Source organism: Dermacentor variabilis, chromosome 3 (assembly GCF_050947875.1).
Source record: "Dermacentor variabilis isolate Ectoservices chromosome 3, ASM5094787v1, whole genome shotgun sequence".
Lineage (NCBI taxonomy): Eukaryota > Metazoa > Arthropoda > Arachnida > Ixodida > Ixodidae > Dermacentor > Dermacentor variabilis.
In genome coordinates this window covers 171,933,551-171,957,624 of record NC_134570.1, presented here as the reverse complement: position 1 = coordinate 171,957,624, position 24,074 = coordinate 171,933,551, and the positions used below count along the sequence as shown (strand labels likewise).

At 47.5% G+C, this 24,074-nt stretch overlaps 1 long non-coding RNA gene and 1 pseudogene across 1 annotated transcript in view; both read right to left on the bottom strand.

Annotated features, from left to right (window-relative positions):
- LOC142576524 (uncharacterized) overlaps positions 1-603 on the bottom strand; it is a 32,075-nt gene extending 31,472 nt beyond the window's left edge. Inside the window, exon 1 of the long non-coding RNA XR_012826864.1 lies at positions 483-603. This is a non-coding gene — a long non-coding RNA (uncharacterized LOC142576524). The remainder of the gene's footprint in view (positions 1-482) is intronic.
- An 18,251-nt stretch (positions 604-18,854) lies between these two features.
- On the bottom strand, positions 18,855-23,745 carry LOC142574902 (uncharacterized; annotated as a pseudogene).
- Positions 23,746-24,074: the final 329 nt, after the last annotated feature.

Below are 24,074 nucleotides of genomic sequence, written 5' to 3'. Positions count from 1 at the left end.
CAGCGGACAGCCAATTTTTTATGCAAACACCCCCTAGCACGCTACCGCTTAGGTGCCCTGGAGATCCTGCGCCGCCTCCTCTATTATAATCTCACGTGCTCTCCTGAGGCCTCCGTTTGCCGGTTACATGTGCTTTCCTGGAGCAGTACCAGTAAAAAACCAATCTATCGTCGCAACGGAAACAAGCGGCCCGCGACTTATACGGATGTCACAAAGCGCACTTTTGGTGGCGATGAAGCCCGATCCGGATAGAATTTCTCGGTCATGATTGGCTCATTTGCATAAAATGCGCGAGAGAGCCAATCGCAGTCGAGAATTTCGATCCGGATCGGTGCCGATCGCGATAAAAGTGCACGTGTGACACCGGTATACAACACCAGTCAGAACCTTACATGCTTCCAACGCAACCACCATCAGCCAAGGTACACAAACTACTCACGTTACAAAGTCTGATGCGAGATAACTGTGCACACATAACTTACATTTGCTGAAACCACCTTTAAGGCCACCGCGTCCGCAACAAACACACACGCATGACAAGGACGACCGACAACTGTGGTCAACTTCGCAACTTCACAATGCTTCAAACCTTGCAGCAAACCATGCCCCTTTTACCAAAAAATAAAACTAGATGCCCGCCGCGCAGGGTTGCCAGATGGCCCCAACAAAAGATCGCCAAATGATCTCAATATGTAACCTAAAAATAGCCAGATCGAAATTTTTTGTTATCGAAAAGTAGCTATAAGCATAGCCAAAACGTTTGATGATGTTCTCCAGGTGTCTTATAGATGGTGTAAACGGTGTCGAAATCTCACCGCGTAATTGCGGTTCCAAAATTGCCTCCGCTGCATACAGCCAGCGCAACACTGGCCTCAAGCAAGGTAGGATGGATGGATGGATGGATGATTGTGGCTCAACCCTTTGAATCGGGCGGCGGCGGCGCGCGCCACCTAGCCTTTAATGGTTCTATATGCATGCATACCTATGTATTTACTCCTTTACTTTTGCGTTGATATTGTCCACCAATCAGATAGCCTCCGTTTAGTTATTTCTACCTGTTCAAAGTCTATTCTACTTTCACTGTCTTTAAAACCCAAGGCTTTGAATAGTTCCCCGTTAGATTCAACTGCAGGGTGAAGTTGTTTACAAGCAAGTATCACGTGTTCCGCCGTTTCCTCCTCCTCTCTACACGCCTCGCACACCAAATCTATCTCCTGGTATTTGGCTCGGTACGTTTTAGTCCTCAGTACACCTGTCTTGGCTTCGAACAACAATGAGCTTCCCTTAGAGTTATCGTAAATATTTTCTTTGGCTATTTCTTGCTTAAACGTCCTGTATGTCTCCAATGCCGATTTGGTTTGCATCTCTGTACTCCACATACCCCTCTCTGCCTCCTTAACCTTTTTCTTGACAGATGATTCCTTACTTGTTCCCCCGCTACTGCCCAAGTATTTGCTTGTCAATTTTCTAGTTCGCTTCCTCCACCTCGTGTCAACATTCCTCGTGTATAAGTAACTGAAAACCTTCCTAGCCCAGCGAATTTCCCCCATTTTTCTCAATCGCTCCTCAAATGCTATCTTGCTACTAGCCTCTCTGCCCTCGAAAGAAGACCATCCCAGGTCCCCCTGCACTCCAAGATTTGGTGTCTTGCCATGTGCTCCCAGAGCGAGCCTACCCACACCACGTTGCCTAATTTCCAACTGTTGCCGGGTCTCTGTTCTAATACATAGAACTGCATTGGCAAAAGTCAGGCCTGGTACCATTACCCCCTTCCATATCCCTCGTACTACCTCGTACCTATTGTAGTTCCACAGTGCCCTACTCTTCATAATCGCTGCACTTCTGTTACCTTTAGTCGTTAGATATTTTTCGTACTCTGTCAGATACTCAATGCCATTATTTATCCACACCCCAAGGTACTTGTATTTATCGACTATCTCCAGCGTGGCCTCCTGTATCTTATGCTCGCCGCAACTGTTATGATTAAAAATCATGACTGCTGATTTTTCTTTGCTAAACTTCAAGCCTAACCTGTCTCCTTCTGTACCACATATGTCCATTAATTCCTGCAGATCTTCTGCATTGTCAGCCATTAATACAATATCATCCGCGTACATCAGTCCTGGTAATGACTGTTCAATCAATTTTCCTTGCTTGAGAAATGATAGGTTGAAGCCGAGTCCGCTTTGCTGTATTTTGGCCTCTAGACCTTGTAGGTACAGCATAAACATCAGAGGTGACAATGGGCACCCCTGCCTAAGCCCCCGCCGAATCATCACAGGCTCCGAAACCTGCTTTTCCCATTGTATAATCACCCGATTACCTTTATAGATATCTTTTAAGAAATTGGTTACTCCATCTTGCACTCCTAAAGTTTCCAGAATGCCCCACAAGCCCTCTTGAAGTACACTGTCATAGGCTCCCTTGATGTCCAAAAAAGCCAGCCATAGGGGTCTGTGTTCCTTTTCAGCTATTTCAATGCACTGTGTTAGCGAGAACAGATTGTCTTCTAGCCTCCTACGCTTCCGGAACCCATTTCGTAGCTCTCCAAGTACCCCCTCGTTCTCTACCCATGCCTGCAGTCTGTCCTTTATAATCTGCATAACCACCCTGTAAACCACTGACGTCACTGTTATAGGCCGGTAGTTATTTATGTCAGCTTTGTCCCCCTTTCCCTTATATATCATTCTCATCCTACTTAGCCTCCATTCGTCAGGTACTTTACCATCCACTAGCATTTTGCTCACCACTTCCCTCAATGCTTTCTTAGATTTCGGGCCCAATTTCTTTATTAACATAATTGGAATACCATCGGGGCCTGCCGATGTGCTACTTGGTACCCTCTTCTCCGCCCTTTCCCACTCTTTTTGTCCAAGTGAAAGCAGTGGGTTGACCGGGCTATCCCTCTCCGACGTACTGCATGTACCATTTGTCTGTTCTGTAAATTTTTCCCTCATCATGGTTCCTATATGCTCCATTGCCGCCTCTCCTTCTAACCGAGTACCTTGAGCTGTTACTATATACCTCTGCTCTAGGCTTGTCCTATTACCCAAGGAGTTCAGATGTTGCCAGAATTTTCTAGCTGCCTGTTTATCTTTTTTATTGCTTATTTTTGACAGCCATTGGGACCCTTTTGTCTTGATTTTCTCGTTGATCAAATAAGATGCTTCCCTTTTGCATTTTATGTAGTTTACCCATTTCCTCTCTACTTCTGCTTCAGGTTCTCCCTTACTTTTGGAATACCTGTGTTCCCTGGAGGCTTCCTGACGTTTCTTTATGGCCTTCTTAACCTCTTCATCCCACCAGCTCTTGAGTTTTCGTATCCCTTGCCTTGTTTTCCTGACCGACATCTGCCGCGCGCGCCACCTAGGAAGTTCCTGTAGCAGACGGCGCCCACGCTAAACTGCGGCGCCGCGGCATTCGTGAGGTGAAAAAATATCTGCACACGCGCGGAAATAAAACCTATTGGTGCCTGACTGGGGTGAAAAACGAAAGAAGGGCCCGAAATGCTAAATCTAGTCCTTTAATTTCAAATGAGCGCTGAAAGAAAAACGATCAGGAGAGCGGAATGAGGGCTTGATCGCCTCGATCCGCATGTTTACATTTCGTTCGTTTGCGCTCAATCACCGCGCGAGCCTTGGCGTTTGCTTGCGCTTAATCCCGTTTGCTCTGTTAATTATTTTGTTTGTAAGTGTGCTGCGTACACATAGCGGTTACTTTGAACGAAGAATTCGTGTAAAAAAGAAGGCTGACAGTCGCTTGAACCGAAAAACTTTCGACATAACGTCGCTGAAACGTGCGACCCTCACGGTAACTTAACATCTTGTGTATGTGTGCGTGTGGAAACGAGTGCGCCAAAGTCTTCTTGACGCTGAGTATGTCTGTCGTGTAGCGATTACACGACGACTGTTGTGTCTTGCGGTTCAATGCTACGAGGCAGTGCAACTGTCGTGACATTCTGAAGCGGCGGTATCGTGTCAGCGAGTCTCCTCGATTGTGTTCGGGCTGCCAGAGCGATCTAATCTCGCGGCACACCAACATAGAGCGTAGTGTGTGCGCGTGTGTGAATGCGGTAGACTGTTCTCGTGAACCGTGCGACGTCGTCACGTAAACTTGAATCATGACGCGCATTGTTGTGTTTATGCCTTTTCGCCTCCGTGCACCGCTAAAGCCCCGTAAGAATTAGAGGGCCCTTATACGAAACGCACGCGGATTGCCCTAGCCATCACTGCACTGTGTTTTGCTGTCAATCCTTGTATCGGATCTGGCGTTTTTCTTATGTTAATTTGCAGTTGTGGGTTTTTCATCAGTAAAATGGCTTCGCCGATTATTGAAACATCTTCCAGTGTAAGGGAAACTTGGACGGAACAAGCTCGCAACTGTATGTAAGGTACTTTGATATATTGTATTACACTTTATTATTTGATGGCCAATAGCAGTGGCTATGCAGAATTTGTTTTCAAAATCAGAGTAATGCAGGCACATAGGACTATATTCACATATGGAATGCACCAAATACGATTAGCATATGCAGAGTTGGACGACTTTTTGGACATATTGTGAAGCGCAGTTAATAACGCGTGCACAAACACAGGAAAGTATAAAAGTAGAATTCGCTGCTGAAATTTGCTGAAATTGCGCACGTAACGCAATGTGGATTTTGTCAGCTAGTTAATGCGCTTCTGCCACACTATTTACTTGCATGCCAGGTCATACTGCACTTGCTAAGTCAACGGGCTTATAATGCACTAAAATCAATAATCTCCACAAACTTCGGCCGTCAACATTCATGCGCGCGAATGAAATACTATCGCACCTTCGTATCGCTCCACGTTATTTTCCTCGCATAGACGTGCAGTTACCGACGGTTCATTCTTCCCGTCCAATTCTATGCGACCACATTTATCTTCTCGTTAGGTTTTGTTTGCCGCGCGGCATGCAAAATAACTTCTTGCCGTCCTCCGTCTGATCTCGGAACCCACCCGCACAGCAACAAGGCATTTCGGTGCTTCGCATCCTAGGTCATACTGAGCTATTCAGCTAGCGGGCTCATAACGATTTAAAATAAATATTCACCACAAACTTCGGCCATCAACATTCATGCACTCGAGTGAAATACTATCACAGCTCGACACACGCACGTGTATACTTTCTATCGCAACTTCGTATCGCTCTACGTTACTTGCCTCGCATAGTCGTGCAGTCAGCGACGGTTCAAAGTTCTTCCGTTAAATTCTGTGCAACCATACTTTTCTTCTGGTTAGGTTCTGGTTGCCGCGCGGGATGCAAAATAACTTCTTGCCATCCTTCGTCCGGTTTCGGCACCCAACCGCACAGCAACAAGGCATTTCGGCCCTCCCGGAACGAAATTATCGCAGCAATGTGCATAGCACAACAGGCGAAACGCGCGCACTGCGCCGTTTTCATGGCGGCAAAGGGGCGGAGCAAGGTCACATGTCACCGTTCAGCCTATCACTGGCGTCGTCGGCTGGATCAAAGCCTGTCAATACTTTGAAATTATTGAGGGATTTTAGCCTCAAGGGGCGCTATTATAGAGGTTAGAGTAGAGTCACTGGAAAAAATTTCAGAGTACCGCGAAGGTCGGGATTTGACTGGCAACACTGAGCGGCCACCGCCACATACCTTCTAAGACGACTGCGTCGCGGGAAGGCCGCCGTGTTGGAAGAGCTTGATATTCGGTGACACATCGGGTTGAGTTTTTACTGAAGTGCAAATACTTTATTCCCAGAGATAATGGTTGCTAAGAACGAGAATAAAATGTTATGTTGTGCGAAGTAATGCAGCCGGTGGTTGTTTTGCACGCCAATCGTGTTTACTGCTGGGACTGTGCTACGATTGTGGGCCGCAGCTTAGCGCTGCTATCGGGAGCTTATGCACGCGTTTTAACGCGACAGCATTAAGGAGCTCGTGTCGCAGAAAAGCCGGTGTCGTCGGCGTCGGTGGCGTTGGCCGTAAGCGATAAATCCCGGCAGACACTTCATGAATAAAAAAACAACTTGCAAGATGGGCTGGGTGAGAATCGAACCAGGGTCTCCGGAGTGTGAGACGGAGACGCTACCACTCAGCCACGAGTTTTTTTTTTGTTCATTGCCTGTTTTGTACTTCTATATCAAACAACAAATGACATTTGAGACAAGACAAATTTGCAAGTTTTCAGCACCAAGTGTCAGCCTTATAGGGCTGACTATTTTAGAATTCTTTGAGCGCGGTCAAGGGTTCCACCCTTGACAGCCACGCAGGTACACAATCTTGTGCTTTCTGAATTTCCACAAATCTCGACATGCATTCTCGGAAAAGCATTCGTGCAGGCCGAGCATCCGGATCGCAGTGATACCCCGCCATACGGGCGCGCCATAGACAGTGAAGGCCAACTAGCATAATAAAGTCGAATGGCAGTCCATCATCGTTTTCTATACATAAATATCTAATACCCTGTGGATCGAAAGGAAAGTCCTTTTTGATAGTCCTCTGAAGTACATCCCAAAAGAAGACACAAAAGAAGCAGATGAGACAATTCTTTTTTAAACGTCTTGTAAAACGAAGCGCTCAGACCGTCAGGCCCTGGGGACTTGCCGAGATTCAAGTTATCTATAGCGTTTTCTACTTCCGTTTGTGATATGGGTGATTCCAACTCTGTTCTGGTGTCATCTTGCAGTCGTGGCATTCTCTCAAGAAATTCTTCTTTAAACCTCTCTGCATTCACAGGTCTAGAAGCAAAAAGCGCTTCGTAATGTCGAGCAAAAGCACGTCCTATGCTGTCACTGTCTGTCATTACTATCCCGTTATCTTCAATGACATCTATATGGTTCCGCCGGCCGCGACTTTTTTCGAGTCCTAGTGCGCGTTTTGTTGGACATTCATCTATAGCCATCGCGTCTACCCTTGCTCTCACTTGCGCTCCGCGATAACGGTTCTCATCATAAAGCTCCAGTTTCTGTTTGATACTACGCAGATCTTCGGCATACACACCTGGCGTTTCGCATTCAAGCGCTGTTAGCTTTTCAAAAATCATCTTAAGCTCTTTCTTTTTGGCTTGATGATGATGATGATTTGTGGTGTTTAATGGCGCAAGGGCCAGGTGTGGCCAAAGAGCGCCATGACAAGTGGTGATGTTGACAATGTATTATGGAGATGTGGCTTGGCTGTAAAGTGGCCTAAAAATAGTCGCTGTAAAGTGCGTAAAATCTATGTGCTATAAAATTATGGCGATGATTAATGACGAGTACTATGAACATTAAAATCGATCGTAGAAGGATGATGCAAATTATAAAATATATAAGATGGTAAAATTACTTGGAGCACTGCTGCCTCGCCAGAGCCCTTGAACCACAAGGGCCTAGAGGCATGTGCTATTCAAAAATAATTATCATAGCGCCATCCTCTGAAGAGAGGAGACGCTAAGAACATGTGGGGCTAAAAACATGAAACACAACATCTTTCAGATAACTTAGAACTGCGACGGTGTCAAATAGCGGTTCTGGGCCGAGTAACATTACTGGATGAAGGGGGATCTGCTGCTGGTATGCTATGGGAAAATGTTTCTTTCATATTCGGCTTTCCGACACTCCAGAAGGAGGTGGAGGACGGTGAGCCTCTCCCCGCATCTACCGCAGGTTGGAGGCTCGTTTCCGGTGAGTAAATAGTTATGTGTGCCGAATGTGTGTCCTATTCTTATACGACAGAATAGGACATCTGTCCGGCGTGATTTTGTTACGGAAGGCCAGAATCCTAACTGTGGCTTTATCACGTGGAGCTTATTATTTATTTCTTCGTCCCACGTGCGTTGCCAGTGGTTTCGTAGTTTGCTTCTTAAGAAAGGCTTCAGGTCTTTGACAGGGACCGAAGCAGTAGGACTAACTGCATGTAATGAAATTGATGTGGCCATCTGGTCCACTAGAACGTTACCCTGGATGCCCCTATGGCCAGGCACCCAGCATATAATCACATGCTGGTTAGATACATATGCCTTACATAACACGGAATAGAGTTCAATTAAAACAGGATTTTCGCGCTTACAGAACGATATCAAAGCCTTCACAACACTTAGGGAGTCCGTAAAAATAACTGATTTTCTGAGTTTTGTTTTCCTTATATGCTTCACGGTCGACAATATTGCGTAGGCTTCAGCCGTAAAGATACTAGTTTCCGGATGCAGTACGTCGGATTCCGAGAAGGATGAACCGACGGCTGCATAGGACACCCCGTCGTGTGACTTCGATGCGTCTGTGTAGAACTCCGTACAGGAGTATTTGTGCTGGAGTTCCCGGAAATGCATTTGGATTGCAATCTCTGGGGCGTTTTTTGTAACTTCCATGAAAGATGTATCGCATTGTATCAACTGCCACTCCCAAGGAGGTAGCAGCTTGGCTGGATGCATTAGGCGAAGTTCGAGAAGTGGAACATGCATTTCATGACTAAGCTCCCTCACACGCAGCGAGAAAGGCTGTCTTACGGAAGGACGATTACGAAACAGTGTAGCATATGTCATGTCGTTAATGGTGTTAAAACAGGGATGTTCAGGATTAGAGTGGACTTTCAAAAAATATGTTTGGCTGATGTATGTTCTCTGGATATGAAGTGACCACTCATTCGATTCTGCATATAAGCTTTGTACGGGACTCGTTCTGAAAGCTCCTGTGGCTAAACGGATACCCAGATGGTGAACAGGGTCTAGCATCTTTAGCGCGCTCGGGGCGGCAGAGTGATAAATCACGGCACCATAGTCTAGGCGTGAACGAATGAGGCTTTTATAGAGTTTCAATAAAGACATCCTGTCACTACCCCATGTACTCTGGGATAGGAGTTTCATTATGTTCATCGTTTTTAGACATTTTTCTTTAAGATGTTTAATGTGGGGGACGAAAGTGAGTCTGTAGTCAAGTATGACACCTAGAAATTTGTGTTCTTTGTTTACAGGTATTTGTTGTCCACCCAGTTCTAAGCAAGGGTCTGGGATCATTCCTCTCTTTCTTGTAAAAAGAACGCAAGTGCTTTTGTTAGGATTGATCTTAAAGCCATTCCTGTCTGCCCACATTGAGACTTTGTTCAGGCCATGCTGTACCTGTCTCTCGCACACTGCGAGGTTACAGGATTTGAAAGCTATCTGAATGTCGTCCACGTAGACAGAGTAAAAGATGGCCTGAGGTAATGAAGCGCGAAGCGTGTTCATCTTCACGATGAAGAGCGTGCAGCTGAGCACGCCTCCTTGGGGTACACCCGTTTCTTGCGTAAAAGGACGTGAGAGTGCATTGCCTACTTTTACCCGGAACGTACGATTTGACAGATAGCTTTCCATTATGTTAAGCATATTACCGTGGATGCCCATTTCTGACAGGTCTCTTAAGATTCCGTAACGCCACGTTGTGTCATAGGCCTTTTCCATATCGAGAAATATCGATAGGAAGAACTGTTTATGTATGAATGCCTCCCGAATATTTGCTTCAACACGTACGAGATGATCGGTTGTGGACCGCCCTTCTCGAAAGCCGCATTGATAAGGATCAAGCATTTTGCTCATTTCAAGGAAATGGATCAGTCGCCGATTAATCATTTTTTCAAATACCTTACAAAGGCAACTTGTGAGGGTTATCGGGCGGTAACTTGCCACTGAGGAAGGATCTTTACCTTGTTTTAAAACAGGGACCACAATAGCTTCCTTCCATGCGGTTGGAAGGTACCCTGCATCCCAGATGGTGTTGAAAAGTGTGAGTAGTGTAACTTGCGTGTCATCGTGTAAGTTTTTGAGCATTTCATACATGATTCTGTCAGATCCGGGTGCAGAGCTCTTGCATGAGCTCAGGGCAGCTTTCAACTCAGCAATACTGAATGGGCAGTTGTAGGATTCACTCTGTGGACATTTTCTTTTGAGTGGCTTACATTCTTCTATTTGCTTATATTTCAGGAAGGATTTCGAATAATGTTTTGAACTTGACACACTCTCAAAGTGCTCCCCAAGTGAGTCTGCCTGATGTTGCAGCGTATCACCCTGTGTGTTTACCAGAGGGAGTGAATATGTTTGTCTCCCTCTAATTCTATTTACGCGGTTCCAGACTTTCGCCTCATCTGTAAACGAGTTGATGTTCGATAAAAACTTTTGCCAGCTCTCTCTTCTGGCCTGTCGGCGGGTTCTCCTGCCTTGAGATTTAACTTTCTTAAAGTTAACGAGATTCTCTGCAGTGGGCGAAGCGCGTAGCAACCCCCACGCTTTGTTTTGATTCCTACGTGCGATCCTACATTCGCTGTTCCACCACGGGACATGCCGTTTGCATGCCGAGCCACTTACTTCACTTATGCATTTAGATGCGGCATCTCTAATAAAAGCTGTAAGGTAATCCACAGCAGCATCAATTTGTAACGAGGACATGTCATCCCATGATATGCTAGTTATGGTTCGGAATTTCTCCCAGTCGGCTGTGTCGACCTGCCACCTAGGAGCCTGTGGTAGATATTCGTTTTCTTTAAGTGTTCTTAATAGTATGGGGAAGTGGTCGCTTCCGTAAGGATTGTTCGCAACTTCCCACTCCAGTTCAGGCAGTATAGACGGGGAAACTATGCTGAGATCAATTGAAGAAAAGGTATTATTTGCAAGACAGTAATAAGTGGGTTTCTTCTTATTCAAAAGGCACGCACCAGAAGAAGAAAGGAACTGTTCAACAAGACGACCTCGCGCATCTATACGACAGTCACCCCACAGGGAGCTGTGCGCATTGAGATCGCCAAGAACAGCATAAGGTTCTGGCAATTCGTCTATAAATGACTGGAATTCATGTTTGTTTAATTTGTAGTGTGGGGGTACGTAAAGCGAGCTAATGGTGATGAGTTTGTTTAGGAGGACAGCTCGAACTGCCACTGCTTCAAGAGGCGTTTGGAGCTGTAAATGTTGACACGCAATGCTTTTGTGGATAACTATAGCTACACCTCCCGATGATGCGATAGCATCATCGCGATCTTTGCGAAAAGTTATATACTGTCGGAGAAAGTTTGTGTGTTTTGATTTTAGGTGTGTTTCCTGTAAACACAGCACTTTTGGATTGTGTTTGTGTATGAGTTCTTGTACGTCATCCAGGTTTCTAAGAAGACCTCTGACGTTCCATTGGATAATTTGTGTATCCATATTTATTTTAAATAAGTGCTGTGTCTACGGAAAGGGAGGTGATGCCTTAGGTTACAGAGCTCTTTCGAGGCCCTGTAACCGGGGTTTTGTTTTTCCTGGAGCGCTCGAGGGAACCTCGCCGCTCCTTAGGCGCTTGCTGCGCCGTAGGTATAGGTGTTGTGTCCATTGCCTCTTGTGAGGCGCCGGACACGCGCTCTTGCGAGCGAGAAGTTTTTCGTGAGTGTCTCACCTCGGAAGGCAAGACACCTGCGCCCACCAGCCCTGAGGTCGATGGGGCTCCCTGTGGGATTTGGCTGCGCCGGCTTTTGCCAGCGCTGCGAGGGGCCGGGGAGGTCGAGGCAGCCTCGGCTGCGCCTACCTTCGTGGCCGCTATCGGTCCTGCGGGATCGCTGCGTGCAGCGCAGGTTTCCGCAGATAACTCTTGTGGGACCGGCAACCCAAGGGTAGCCGGGCCTGGTTGCTGGTTGGATGGAGTAGGCTTACCTACTTCCACCCTGGGGGCAGGAGCCAAAGGTGCCTGCTCGCTGCACGCGGGCATGGCACTTTGGATTGGCCGCTGCGACGCCGCCCCCCGACGCGCCGCATCAGCATAAGGTGTGTTGTGGAAAGGAGAGCACCTTTTACGGGCTTCCTTAAACGAAATATTTTCCTTGACTTTAAGGGTGATTATATCTTTTTCTTTCTTCCAGTTTGGACAGGAGCGCGAGTAAGCGGGATGGTCACCAGTGCAGTTCACACAGTGAGGTGTGCCACTGCAGTTGTCGGAGGGGTGGCCCTGAACTCCACACTTTGCACAAGTTATTTGACCACGGCAGCTCTGCGAGCCATGGCCGAACCTCTGACATTGGAAACACCGTCTAGGGTTGGGGATGAATGGTCGAACATTTAACCTGATGTATCCTGTTTCGATTGTTTCTGGCAGTACGCTGGATGAAAATGTTAGGATAAGATGTTTAGTGGGGATTTCCTTGTTGTCTCGTCTAATTTTAATGCGTTTTACGTCAGTAACATTTTGTTCTTTCCACCCTTCCAGGAGTTCAGTTTCTGTCAAGTCTAGGAGGTCTGCCTCTGACACGACTCCCCGTGAGCTGTTCATTGTACGATGTTGTGAAATAGAGATTGGTATGTTACCAAATGTCACTAGACTGCCAAGCTTCTCGTACTGATGTTTCTGAGGGATCTCAAGAAGAAGGTCTCCGCTAGCCATTTTCGTTACCTTATAACCTGACCCTAAGGCTTCGGTCAAAGATTTTGCTACTGTGAATGGAGAAATAAATCTAGCTTGTTTTTCAGGATTCTCACTGTGTACTACGTGGTATCTTGGGTAGGTCTCTTTCGTGCGGTTGAAACAAGTGCTTAAGTCTTCGGTGCGTCCCCTCTTCTGAGGGTGACGATCAAGTAGGCGGGGAAATGCGGGTGTTCCCATAGTAGTTTTGTATGTTTTCAGCAGCAATGGCGGCCACCCACCATGGAGCCCAACTTGGGGACGCTGCAGGACTTAAACGGGTAAGGCTGCAGGCGCCAACCGTACACTGCCACTATAACCTAATATATTATACCCAAGGGAGGGCACATACACAAGGTTAACCCTTGCCGCCGTGGAGAAAGGAAGTAAATGGAAGAGAGAAGAAGACAGGAAAGATCAAAAAGGGAGAGATAAAGACGAAGGTTTGAGGAGAGAGAGACAGGAAAAGGCGACTACCGATTTCCCCCGGGTGGGTCAGCCCGAGAGTGCCGTCTATGTGAAGCCGAGGCCAAAGAGGTGTGTTGCCTCCGCCGGGGGGCCTTAAAGGTCCAAACACCCGGCATCAGCTCAACCCCCAGGATCCCCTTTTCCCCAGACACGGCTAAGCCGCGCACGGCTACACGCGGGAGGGTCCAACCCTCGTGTGCTCGGGTACGTGGTGTCGCAACACACCAAACGCCTGCTGACGCAGACGCCCCTGCGGGGCTTTTTGGCTTCAAACAATAAAATGCTGGAACTTTCTATCGCTTTAATTTTTATCTGTTGTTTAAAAATTTCCTACTGCTCTCCTATTCTTTCCCCACTATCTTCATGGATATTCTTAATTGCACGAATCACAGCTGCATTGAAAGATTCATCCCTTAATAAATTGGAATTCAATTCCCAATGCTCCCATGAAAAACTCTTGCTCTCTTTCCTTGATCCTATTTGACATTTTACAAGGCAGTGATCAGTAAAAGAAATTGGCGAAACACCATAACTGCGGTACTTTGGGATCGTATCCACTGACAGGTACAGTCGGTCCAAGCGGGCATAGCTGTTGCCCTGAAAATGAGTGTACTTCACAGCTCGGGAGCCCTCCAGGCACTCTGCAATATCCTCTAGCTCATGATCTGCAATCATTTGTGACAACACATCACTGCTTTTGTCTCTAACCATTCTTCCAGTTGACCTATCACTTGAGTTCAAAACGCAATTAAAATCCCCAACCAAAACAAGTTGCTTATCAATGCACAAATACTTAGGTTAGAAAAGAAATTAACGCGTTCCTGCGCCACACTTGGAGCATAAACACACATAACAGGCCATGCAATATCACTATATGTGAAATCGCACAGCACAATCTACCGGAAGAACACGAAGAAACGTTTTGCACTGACAGTCCTGGATTCCTTCGAACAAGGAGGACGCACCCGCCGGACCTGCCGATAGTGTGGCTCACAACGGCGTGGTACCGTGCAGCGAACCCCCGCAGCATGTTCGCCGTCTCCTCTGCTCCTTCCACTTTCGTCTCATGCACAGCCAAAATGTCCAGATCTTCTTCCACTAACAACTGGTACAGTTGACTGCTTTTTCCTAGAGGCGAGACCTCGAACGGTTAAAGTGGCGAGTGTAAGTGACGTTTGAGAAGCCATCGTTGATTTCTGGAAACGGTAGGCCCGGAGCGTGGCGCTTACATTGCGCGTCTAGCTCAATGCTAGACGACTCCGGGACCGCCCGGTGAGACGGTCTCACCACTTTGCGAAAGTGGCTTGTCGTCAACTTTCCTATCCGCCGTGCCCCCAGGCCTTGCCCTGAGGTTCGTGCGTCTACCCGTTGGTGCCTTCGCAGGCGGTCCCTCGATGCTTCGCGCGCCGACCTTGTCTCCTTGGCTTGTGGCGTCTTCCAGGGGTCTTTTAACTGCCGAGCTGACGCCAGTACTCCCCGCGACGCCGCTGGCGTGCGGCGACTCGCCGAAAGCGTCCATGTCCGCACTTGAACTACGAGGGACGCTTTTTACGACCCCCATTTTAGACACTTCGTGTGTGGGAATTTCGGCCACTTGAGTACTTACTTCTTTTGCATAGTCGTCTGTTCCCTCAGCCGTTCTTGCCGCAGAGTCCGGCGGGCTGTGTACTGCCTCTGATCGATCTTCACTTCCTGGCGTTGAGGCGTCGCAATGTGGCCCAGTTGTGCTCACATCCCCGCTACCTTTCGCTGCGTCCTCCGCCTCGGTCACGTCCATAATGTGCACCGTTGAATCCTCAACACCGGCTGTTGCGGTCACTGCGGCGTAGGAACGAACGCACTCGGCGTCGAAGTGACCGAAACGCCGGCAGTGTGAGCAACGTGGCACCTTGCACTTGCGACGCACATGTCCCGAACCATGGCAGCGCAAACACTGCATAGGCCGACCTTGTGCAACCAACAGCGCTAGTTCACCGGCAACACGAATCTGGTGTGGCAGGTCGTCAACCTTGAGACCACTCTTGAGCTTCAGGAGCACAGTCCGAGTAGTCGAACCTTTCTCGTTCACTCCTTCCACACGCCAGCGTTCCCGAGTAACCTCGGTCACTTTGCCAAACGCCGCCAACGCAGTACGCACGTCGTCGTCCGCCACGCCGTGCAGCAACCAATGAAGCCGAAGCCTCACCTGCTGCTCCTGCGGGTCGATGACGAGACAGCGTCGCCCTTTGACCTGAAGTTCTTTCAATCCAGCCAACTGCTTCGTCGCCTCTGGGCTGTTTAATGTCACGGCCCACACATGGTTGATCTGGTAGGCACCCAAAGCCACAACGTCAGGGAGCAGCCGTTCCTTGTGCAAAGCGTCCCGGAAGTCTTCGACCGTGAATGGCCGCGCTCGTACATCTCCGTGCATGAACAATGTGTTCAAAACGACGCGTCCTGTTGGCAAATGCGGCAAAATAATCTCAAAATCCTTGTCGTCGTCTGCTACCATCCTGTTACCGCGTCCCGGGTTGGCCGCTGAGACCGCTCGTGAAGAGCCCGACATTCCGCGTCCGCTCACCTCGGTGGCTGAAGAGGAAGTCCCACTCAGCCACGAGTTCGATGCTTCAAAGCGGTACAAAAGCGCCTCTAGTGAATGCGGTGTTGCCTTAGAAACGAGCTGTTACTAAGGCTCAGGCGTGCGCCGCTTGCTCAGGCGCACGTTTCGTTGCCGCGCCGAACGCTGTGTTGCTCGACGCTCACCGCGTCCGATGCGGGGCGCCTCGTAAGTGATCGCTGGGCCGTAGTTTCTAGGTGCCTTTGGCCGTAGCCCATTGTCTTACACCCCTTGGCGGGTCGACGGGAACGCTGTCGCGTTCCACTCTTGAAGGCGAAGCTTAAGCGTCCTCCAATTTTTTCTTTCCCTGCCGCGGAGCGAGCTACGAAGGAAACATTTCGTCACTTCGAGCCGAAATGAGGCAAGCTTGTGCTTTTGGGCATGAACATCGTGGACCGCCGTCTTCTATTGAATGTTTCCAAGTAGGACGAAACTAACACCTGACAGTGTCACAGCACGTACGTTCATTGTATAATTTCACAAGCTAAATAGGATACATCTAATTTAGTTTGTAAACGGATACCGCGCGTTTACGATTCTGCAGGGCGACTTTGTCCGCCGTATACGCACGACACACTGCGACTGCCGGTTGCGCACCGGTGTTTGGCCGTGATCGTAAGACGATCTGTACACAGCAGGCGTAAAAACCAACTTCGATGACCATATTGCGCATTAAATCTTGTGGAAGGCCAATATGAGCCATTTGCGTGATTACAGCAACGTATATGTACTTCTGGACACTGATAATGAGCGAGAGTTTGCTACATTGCGATTTATGAACGCGGCTGTCTAGTGCGTTCCGTGAGCGGCTACATTTCTCAACTTATTTATAACTGTTTTCTTAGACTGCCAAGATTTGCTTCCTGTGTAAAAAAAAAAAAGAGCAGAAACGCCCGCTGGTGACGCAGCATTTTTTTTCTAAGTTACATAGGCGATGTATACAATTCTAGTGCTTTTAGAGCGGCTTATGTAACATGCATAGTGAAAGAGTGAAACTAAAGCTACTGAGTGTTCTGTTGTTTTGTATTTCTTGTTATGCATCAACCACAACATTTTAGGTATGCACCGTAGCATTTCAACATAAAACATAATATGTATGCTGACTTCAGTTCACTGCATGTGCTCGGCTTACAAGCTCAAAATTTGAAGCATGTGTTGTGAATATCACCTGGCCATTGGTTTCAAGCCCGAAATGCGTATGTATAAAAGAGCACAGGATAAGTGTAAAAAAGGAAGTATCATGGGCCTCGTATTGACCATGTTTTCATTGACTGCGATCGTCACGATCTGCGAAAAACAAGTGCCATATGGGTCGAGTGACTCGAGGCGAGAGCGCGCTCACGTGCGCGGAAAAATCATGCGAGTACCTGGTGCACGTGAGGACGCGAAATTCTCGCGCGACAAGTGTGCCTTCGCGTGCCACGAGCACGGAATAGCCGCGTGTGTTGAGCAACAAACGCGTACACGTGTACCCGCGTCAAGCGTGCAAGACGCGAACGATCCCTGCAATGAACTCCCGGGCCCTCCCTGCCGGGCTGCTCTGATGCTGCTAGGACGACCTTCTACTTTTCTCCCTCCTACCTTCTCTCTCTTTTATTCCCATCTCCCCACCCTACTGGCGCTGAGCCGTGCTCCCGCATGGGTTGCAGAAAATAGTGCTAGCCTTTCCTCCTACCCCACAAGAACCACTTCTCTATTTTCGTAGCATCGCTAACACCACGTGCACTTCGCTTAAATATCTTCTAAAACAGTGCCGAAAAGCACAAGCAAGGTGTACTTGTACGTCGCACACGCGGGTGTTTTTTGTAGGCTTGAAGTTCTCCCGGCCGATTCTGTGTAACCACGCAGAACGACGCTTTCGGTCATTTTTCCCGGTCGGTATCTAGAAAAAAGTATTTCCAGACTCAGTTCGGTTGCTGCATCCGAAGGCGCAGCAGCCAGGCATGATTTCCTTGCAGTCAAATGCGAGCGCGACAATCCGAACACACACACACACACACACACACACAAAAAAAACGTAGGGAACCTGCGCTGCCTGCGCTCTAACTCAGCCGGCCCGCCCGGCACTTGGAAGGTATATGGCACCCCAGAGGTCAGATGGTACGTTTGGGCCAATGAACAAGTCGGCGGCGCGGGGAAAACGAATGCGGTACTCTGATTTTTTTTTTTTCCAGTGACTCTAGGTTAGAGGATTGGTGGAGGATTGGAGGATTGGTGGAAGACAAGCAGGGAAACGACAAAAGACGGAGGCGTACAAAAGCATACTTCGCAATAGGGGATCAGAAAATTTGGGCGTGGTAGTTCATAGTGTTTTCTTTTTCTTTTTTGATTGTTTAACCTAGGTAGGATATTAGGTAGCATAGTAGCAAGAGCTTGGTGGCGCAACCCACCGCCCCGTTCCAAAGGGGACGCTCATAATATCAATCCATCCATCCATGCTGTCTTCGTAGCCCGCCGTGTTTCCACAGCATCGGCAAGCGGGCTGCTGCGCATTTTGTTTTTATTAAGCCGTAGCAGCAGCACAGTTCAAATGTGGGCAGCTGATTACTGATTAGGGTGTGTTTTGATTACAACAGGCTTCTTAAGCGCCTGTCGCTTGCGTGAAAAGCTTGTGCCAGCTCGGCTTCGATCGTGGAACCTCCAGTGTTTCTATCGAAGGGAAAACGTAATTTTTAAGGCAAAAGCCTTAGATCTCCATGTTTAGTGGTTGTGTTGTGAGGTTCAGAAAGTATCACGCGACCCAAGGAAGGCCAGAAGCGAAGCAAAGCATGCCCAGCCGTGCATGAGAAATTATTGATGTTTACCAAATTTAGTTAATGATTGATTAGTGATTGGGTTAAGGTGGATTAGGTTGACTTAGGGGGGACCACGGTGTATTAATGAGCATTAGGGTGAATTACAGTAAGCATTACAAGGCGTTCACCTTCGTGTCTCTCAGGCGATAGCTAAGGACGCCTGTTTTTTATTCTAGCCATGATAGCAGCGTAAAGTTTTAAAAGGTAAGTGTTAGGTTACATTTTTATTCTAATAAAATAAAAGAATGCTGAGGTTATATTACTGTTCTATTAATGTTATATTAATGCATAACCATTCAAGACCGCTGTAGCCGATCATCTTTCGAAATGACTCGAATTTCGCTGTTCTTTCTTTATATTTTTATTTGCTGTTGTTTCTGCCTATTTCTTATTGTTGTCCTGATAGGTTTGAATGTTTTTGATTGTTTGTAAACAATGTACCCACCCCCTGGCTCATAATGCCCATTCGGTCCCGAGGGTATGATAATAAGTAAGTTAGCCTGTAAAATGGACTGCTGGTGTTCCGTGTACTATATGAATCTTTTATACCTGGTAAACAATGCAGTTTTCTTTCTATATCTGATATACTCGAAGAAAAATAGGAAACAGAGCTTTTATTTCAGCGTAACAAATATTTTATTCAAGCGGAACAACAGTCAAACGGAGGCACAAGACTGCACTAGATGAGATAATGCAGACATACATGAAGATAGATCTAGTGGCAGTGACGCAGTTTCGGAGCTTCTGCCGTTCTCTTAGCGCTTCCCTCTCTTTGTTGATGCTTTTTGCAAAAAAAAAAAACGAAACCTCATAAGAACTTAGAACTTTACAACTGCGGTCAAAGTTGCTTTTTCGTGCTCTGGGGACCCTAGTAGTGGAAAGGCCAGTGTCTGCAGATGACTTGAAAAATCAGCTAGACTCGCTACATGCAACTTGTTTTTACTGAAGAACACAGTAAAAGCATCTTCCATGGCCTTCACAGCTGTTGACAAGGTCTGACTAGGATAGACAAGGCCTCCATTGTCAAAATGGGTAATGAAATATGAAGCAGCGTCGGCACTAGCTTCAGCTTTACTTACGCAAAGGCAGCCTGCACACTGGGGACAAGAATTTTCGGCAATGATTTTTCGTGCAACATAACCTGCAGTATAGCATATCAAAGCACTATAGTCCTTTTTCTGTGCAAGCTTCATGCTCACCGCTGGACGCAAGAGATTGAATGACATCCTCAGCTTCACTGACACTTCCGCGGTCAAGAAGGCCGTCTATCCTGTCCAGTAGGCTCCTGCCTGTTGTTGCACACAACTCATTTGGATTCAGCAGTGCTCTGAGCAAGTCTTGTGGGCAGTTTCCTCCTCTGGGTGGTTTGGTTAGATGATAAAATGCCAGTAAGTTGACAGTCACGAGAAACTGCGAAACTGTTGGATGGTCGTTGCACCCTGATGATTGTCTAATTATTCCAAAAAGGTTTTCTAGCTTATCTTGGCTTAAGCGTGACGTTAAATTATATTTGAAGCCCACGGTAGATGACAGGTAGGACAACAGATTAAGGATAACTGAGGTTTTTTAGCGCACGAACAGGAACGAGAGACAGGCAAGACGCGGACACAGCGCTATGCCTCTGTCGTCTTGCCTCAGCGTCTTGCCTCTGTCTCTCGTTCCTGTTCGTGCACTAAAAAAAACCTCAGTTATGGAATACCAACACGCCCTAACCTACGTTCTTTCAAGATTAAGGATACTTGTGATGGTAACCCTTAGTCCAGAAGCTGTGCTTTGTGTAAGAAAACCACCACCAGCCGGTTTCGCATGCTGCTCCCACTCTCGCAAATATTCAAGAAACCTTTTCAAAAAGCGCATGCTTGGACTTCCAGGCTTGAGCGCCTTTCCGCTTGTCCGTGATGTCATGACACGAATCAGGCGATTAATTCCTTTCACAACATCTGCAGTCGGCTGCACAGTCTCATACGAAGACTCAATGCGCTCCCTGCACACAAATAGCCCTTTGATGACCTGATCGCTGAAGAGCTGAAACGCGATGTCCACCTTCATTTTTTCGAAACAGTTCGGCTTAATGAGTGCATTCGTAATGCTCGGCATCACCTTCAGTGTAACACTTTCCCGATCTGCTTCGAAAGCTGCTTGAACAATACCACTGTGGACATGTCCAGTTGGTGTCAGGTACCCTTTTGCAACAAATCCATTTCTTACGTTCTTCATTAAGTGTGGAAAATCGGACACAAAGAACAGCTGCCTCTTCGGATCGACTGGGTGCTTGGTGCTGCTCCGAACGTGGCTTGCAGAACCTTGTAAAAGAATTAAGAAAACGAGTCAATTAGAAGCAGTCATTACCTAAGTTAAAAAGAAATTGAATTGTGTGGTTTTACATGCCAAAACCACAATAAGATTATGAGGCACGCCGCGGTGGGTGACTGGAGTACGGGTTAATTTTCACCACCTGAGGTGCTTTGACGTGCACCCAATGCGCGGTACATGGGCGTTTTCGCATTTCGCCCCAGTCGAAATGCGGCCGCTGCAGCAATGATTTGATATCGCACTCTCGGGCTTTGCAGCGCGCTCTACAACAAAGCCACTGCTCCACCACGGTTGGCGATTAATTCACAAGTTTAAAAAATCGTAAAGCGTGTGCTGCAGTACTAGCACAACGTTGCAAGAACAACTTAGCATATTGCACTCAAATAAGATGTCTCACTGTGTATTCAAAACAGCCGCCACATGCTCCCATTCCAGCTGGCGCCGTCGCACGTTATGCAGTCCACAAAGAGACCAGCTCTTTCCGCAACGATGGCTGTTTCCACAATGATTTTCGCCAGTGTCGCGGATTTCGCATTGCCCTTGGAGGCAAAAACGCCAAGAATTTGTGTCCAGTTTCCTGCATAAAGGTATAAGTATTTTCTGAGAGCATACGCCTTACATACTATATGGTAGCGAAGCAAGAAAGAAAAAGAAATCAGCTAAACAGCAAATGGCTGAAACAGCCCTACCATGCCATGGTCTGCCAGCACATTCTTCTGGTCAGCAGGTGTATGATCCCCGAGGTCGACAAAGCCTTCAATGGGACCTTAATTGTAGAAAAGAAGCACATGAGGAACATCCAGTTTTACTTTGACATCTCAAGAAAGGTTGGAACATATCAGTCGTTAGTAAAACAATGTAAACATAGTTTCACATGAAAGGCGAGGAATTTATAGCGATGGCAAAGCATTAAACCACACGAAGTATTCGTACACTCCACACGAACCACACACGAAGGTTCGTAGTTTTATCAGTCGTATAGGTTACAGTAAAGATTTGCTAATTAAACTTACAAGTACGGTGTCGCGTGCGCACCGGTACTTCTTGACGGACAGCACTCGATGAACAGGAACTCTGGTGGAGAGCACATGCAGCGGTGAGGAAATGCCTCTCGCTTCACCGCCGTTCCGGAAATTGAGGTTACACGACCTCCAACTCAATGAGAGCGTTTATGTAGCCACAAACCATCTGGGCTCGCCCTATGCACCCGTCGCAAAGATACGGTGCGCGAACAGCGTATGCACTCAGGCGCGCGAACAGCCATGCGCAGCCACGGCTGGGCTAGAGGAGCCAGCTACACTCCCCCCCCCCCCCCCCCCCGCTTTTGTATGTCAGCTCCAACATTGAGCGCACGGGAAGACGGTGTGCATCAAACCATCATAATTTTTGGCGCACCGTTACACGCACACCATACGGCGCTCGGGGTGTGAATGGATCTTACCGCACTTTAACTTCACACAGAACATTACGGCGGCGGCGGAAATTTACCTGGAGTATACGTGTTCATATAATCAACACCGCAATAAAAAACAACACATTGCAGAACACCTTAGACATGTGGGCGTTCGATCGTAATACATTTCCTTTGAGGAAAATCATACCGATTAGCAGAACACTCCATTCTTCACGTACGCAGGAGTTTTGAAGAATATGTAATGAAGCTTTACTCACCTGCTGATTTTACATTTAGGTGCTCTGAAAGCTTGATCTCATCGATGACGAGACCACCGTGTCGACTGTAAACATCCATGGCCTTCGTCTTTTCAGTCAAGGCATTGTAAATATTGGCACTGAGGCCAAAGCCACCCTTCAATAAGCGTTACAGATACCTTTAATTTGCAGGCAAGTTCTCCCAGGCAGTACCATAATGGTTTCTCTGCGGAGATGTTCGAACAACTTCGGGATTCGCATCTTCATCATCATGCATTCTACGATCCACTCATCATTTTATCGCATGCCTTTACGTGACTTCCGTCTTGCAGCGAGGAACAGCTCTTGACAGCGAGTTGCTGTTTGTGAGGAAGATATTTAATTTTATTTTCAAACGTCTCTTCGCTAACCGTCTCATTTTGCTATTTCATGTGTGCCACCTGTTCTCTTGCAGTTGCGAGTCGTTTCTTGGTTCTCGACAAATTTCGAGAAATGTTCTTACAGTGTTTCCTTTCGCCATGCTTCCCTGCGCTTGCCTTTTTCCTTTTCTTTCTCCTGCAGGCTTGGTTTTGAGCTAGAACTCTTTGGTACTTGCGGAAAACGCAGAACTCCCCTTCAGACTTCGTAGATAACAAGCATTTTTCCGCAAAATACATGTCTCTGTAGGAAGTGTGCTTCTTTGAAGCAGGCTTTGAGCCGCATCCACCACAAAGAACTGTCAAGGAAACGTACTTGATCAGGGATTCGGCCTCATCACGAGTTGTGAGGACTTGTTTTGATTTCTCTCTTCCTCTCAAGTAAACCGTGGCTACTACTGACTGTCGCTTAGGCAAAGGCTTTTCGAACAATGCCATTTTCTCAATGAAAAGGGTGGCGAAGTCATTTATTTCGGCTTCACAATAAGCGTCAGCTACTGATTCTGCTGGCAGAGGTGGCACTTTCATCCAAGCGACAGGAATAGAGGGGTCGCTGAACGGGTGGCGACTTTCAGTAGTGTTTTGCAGGTACTGAGCTCCATGATTTTGCGCGCTTGCTGCTTCAAAGCTACTGCGTGGTATGCACTCTTCAGGTACAGCAGCATTCTGGTGGAAGCCTTCGAGACTCTCTGTCTCTGCTCCCTCAATGGCTGAGCACAGCTCAGAGGCAAGTGACTCGCCGTGCTTGCGCCGCTTTGATGGAAGCTTTAGATCTTTCTCGCACAGATTTCTTGTTTTTCTTTTTTCTGGCACTTTAGGCATAAGGTCCTTAGGATACTCAGCAAATATCGTGGGCACGCGTCGGGTTTCAGGCGCGGTTTATCGCAGGGAATCTCGTGGACAACGCCGTTCACGGTGACAGAGAACGCGCGCTCGATTAAACTGCTTTCGAAATGTTTTTCGCAAACCACAGCAGTTGGCGTCAGTCTTCTGTCCGTTCTCCTGATCATTCTTGCCCATTCTGCTAGCCGCTTCGCATCGGATGGTGCAGCGAACAAGGATACAGGCTCTGTGTTCGAGCGGTAACCGCTTTTACACAACGGCACAAAGCAGATCCTCTCCTTGCACTGTCTCTTTAGCTTCAGCATTTTTTCACCGCCGCCATACAGTTCTTGTAATGACAGGCACGCGAACACAGCAGCCACGCACTCACTCTTTGACAACACCAAGAACAAACACGCAACACTGTAATAACACTGAGAACGCAAACATGGAAACCGACGCAATCGCTGCGAAACTGATGTGCGAAGCAGACGACACGCGCGTCTGCACGCATGGAATGGATGGATGGATATTATGAGCGTCCCCTTTGGAACGGGGCGGTGGGTAGCGCCACCAAGCTCTTGCTACTATACTGCCTAATATCCTACCTAGGTTAAACAATGAAAAAAGAACAAAAAAACACTATGAACTACCA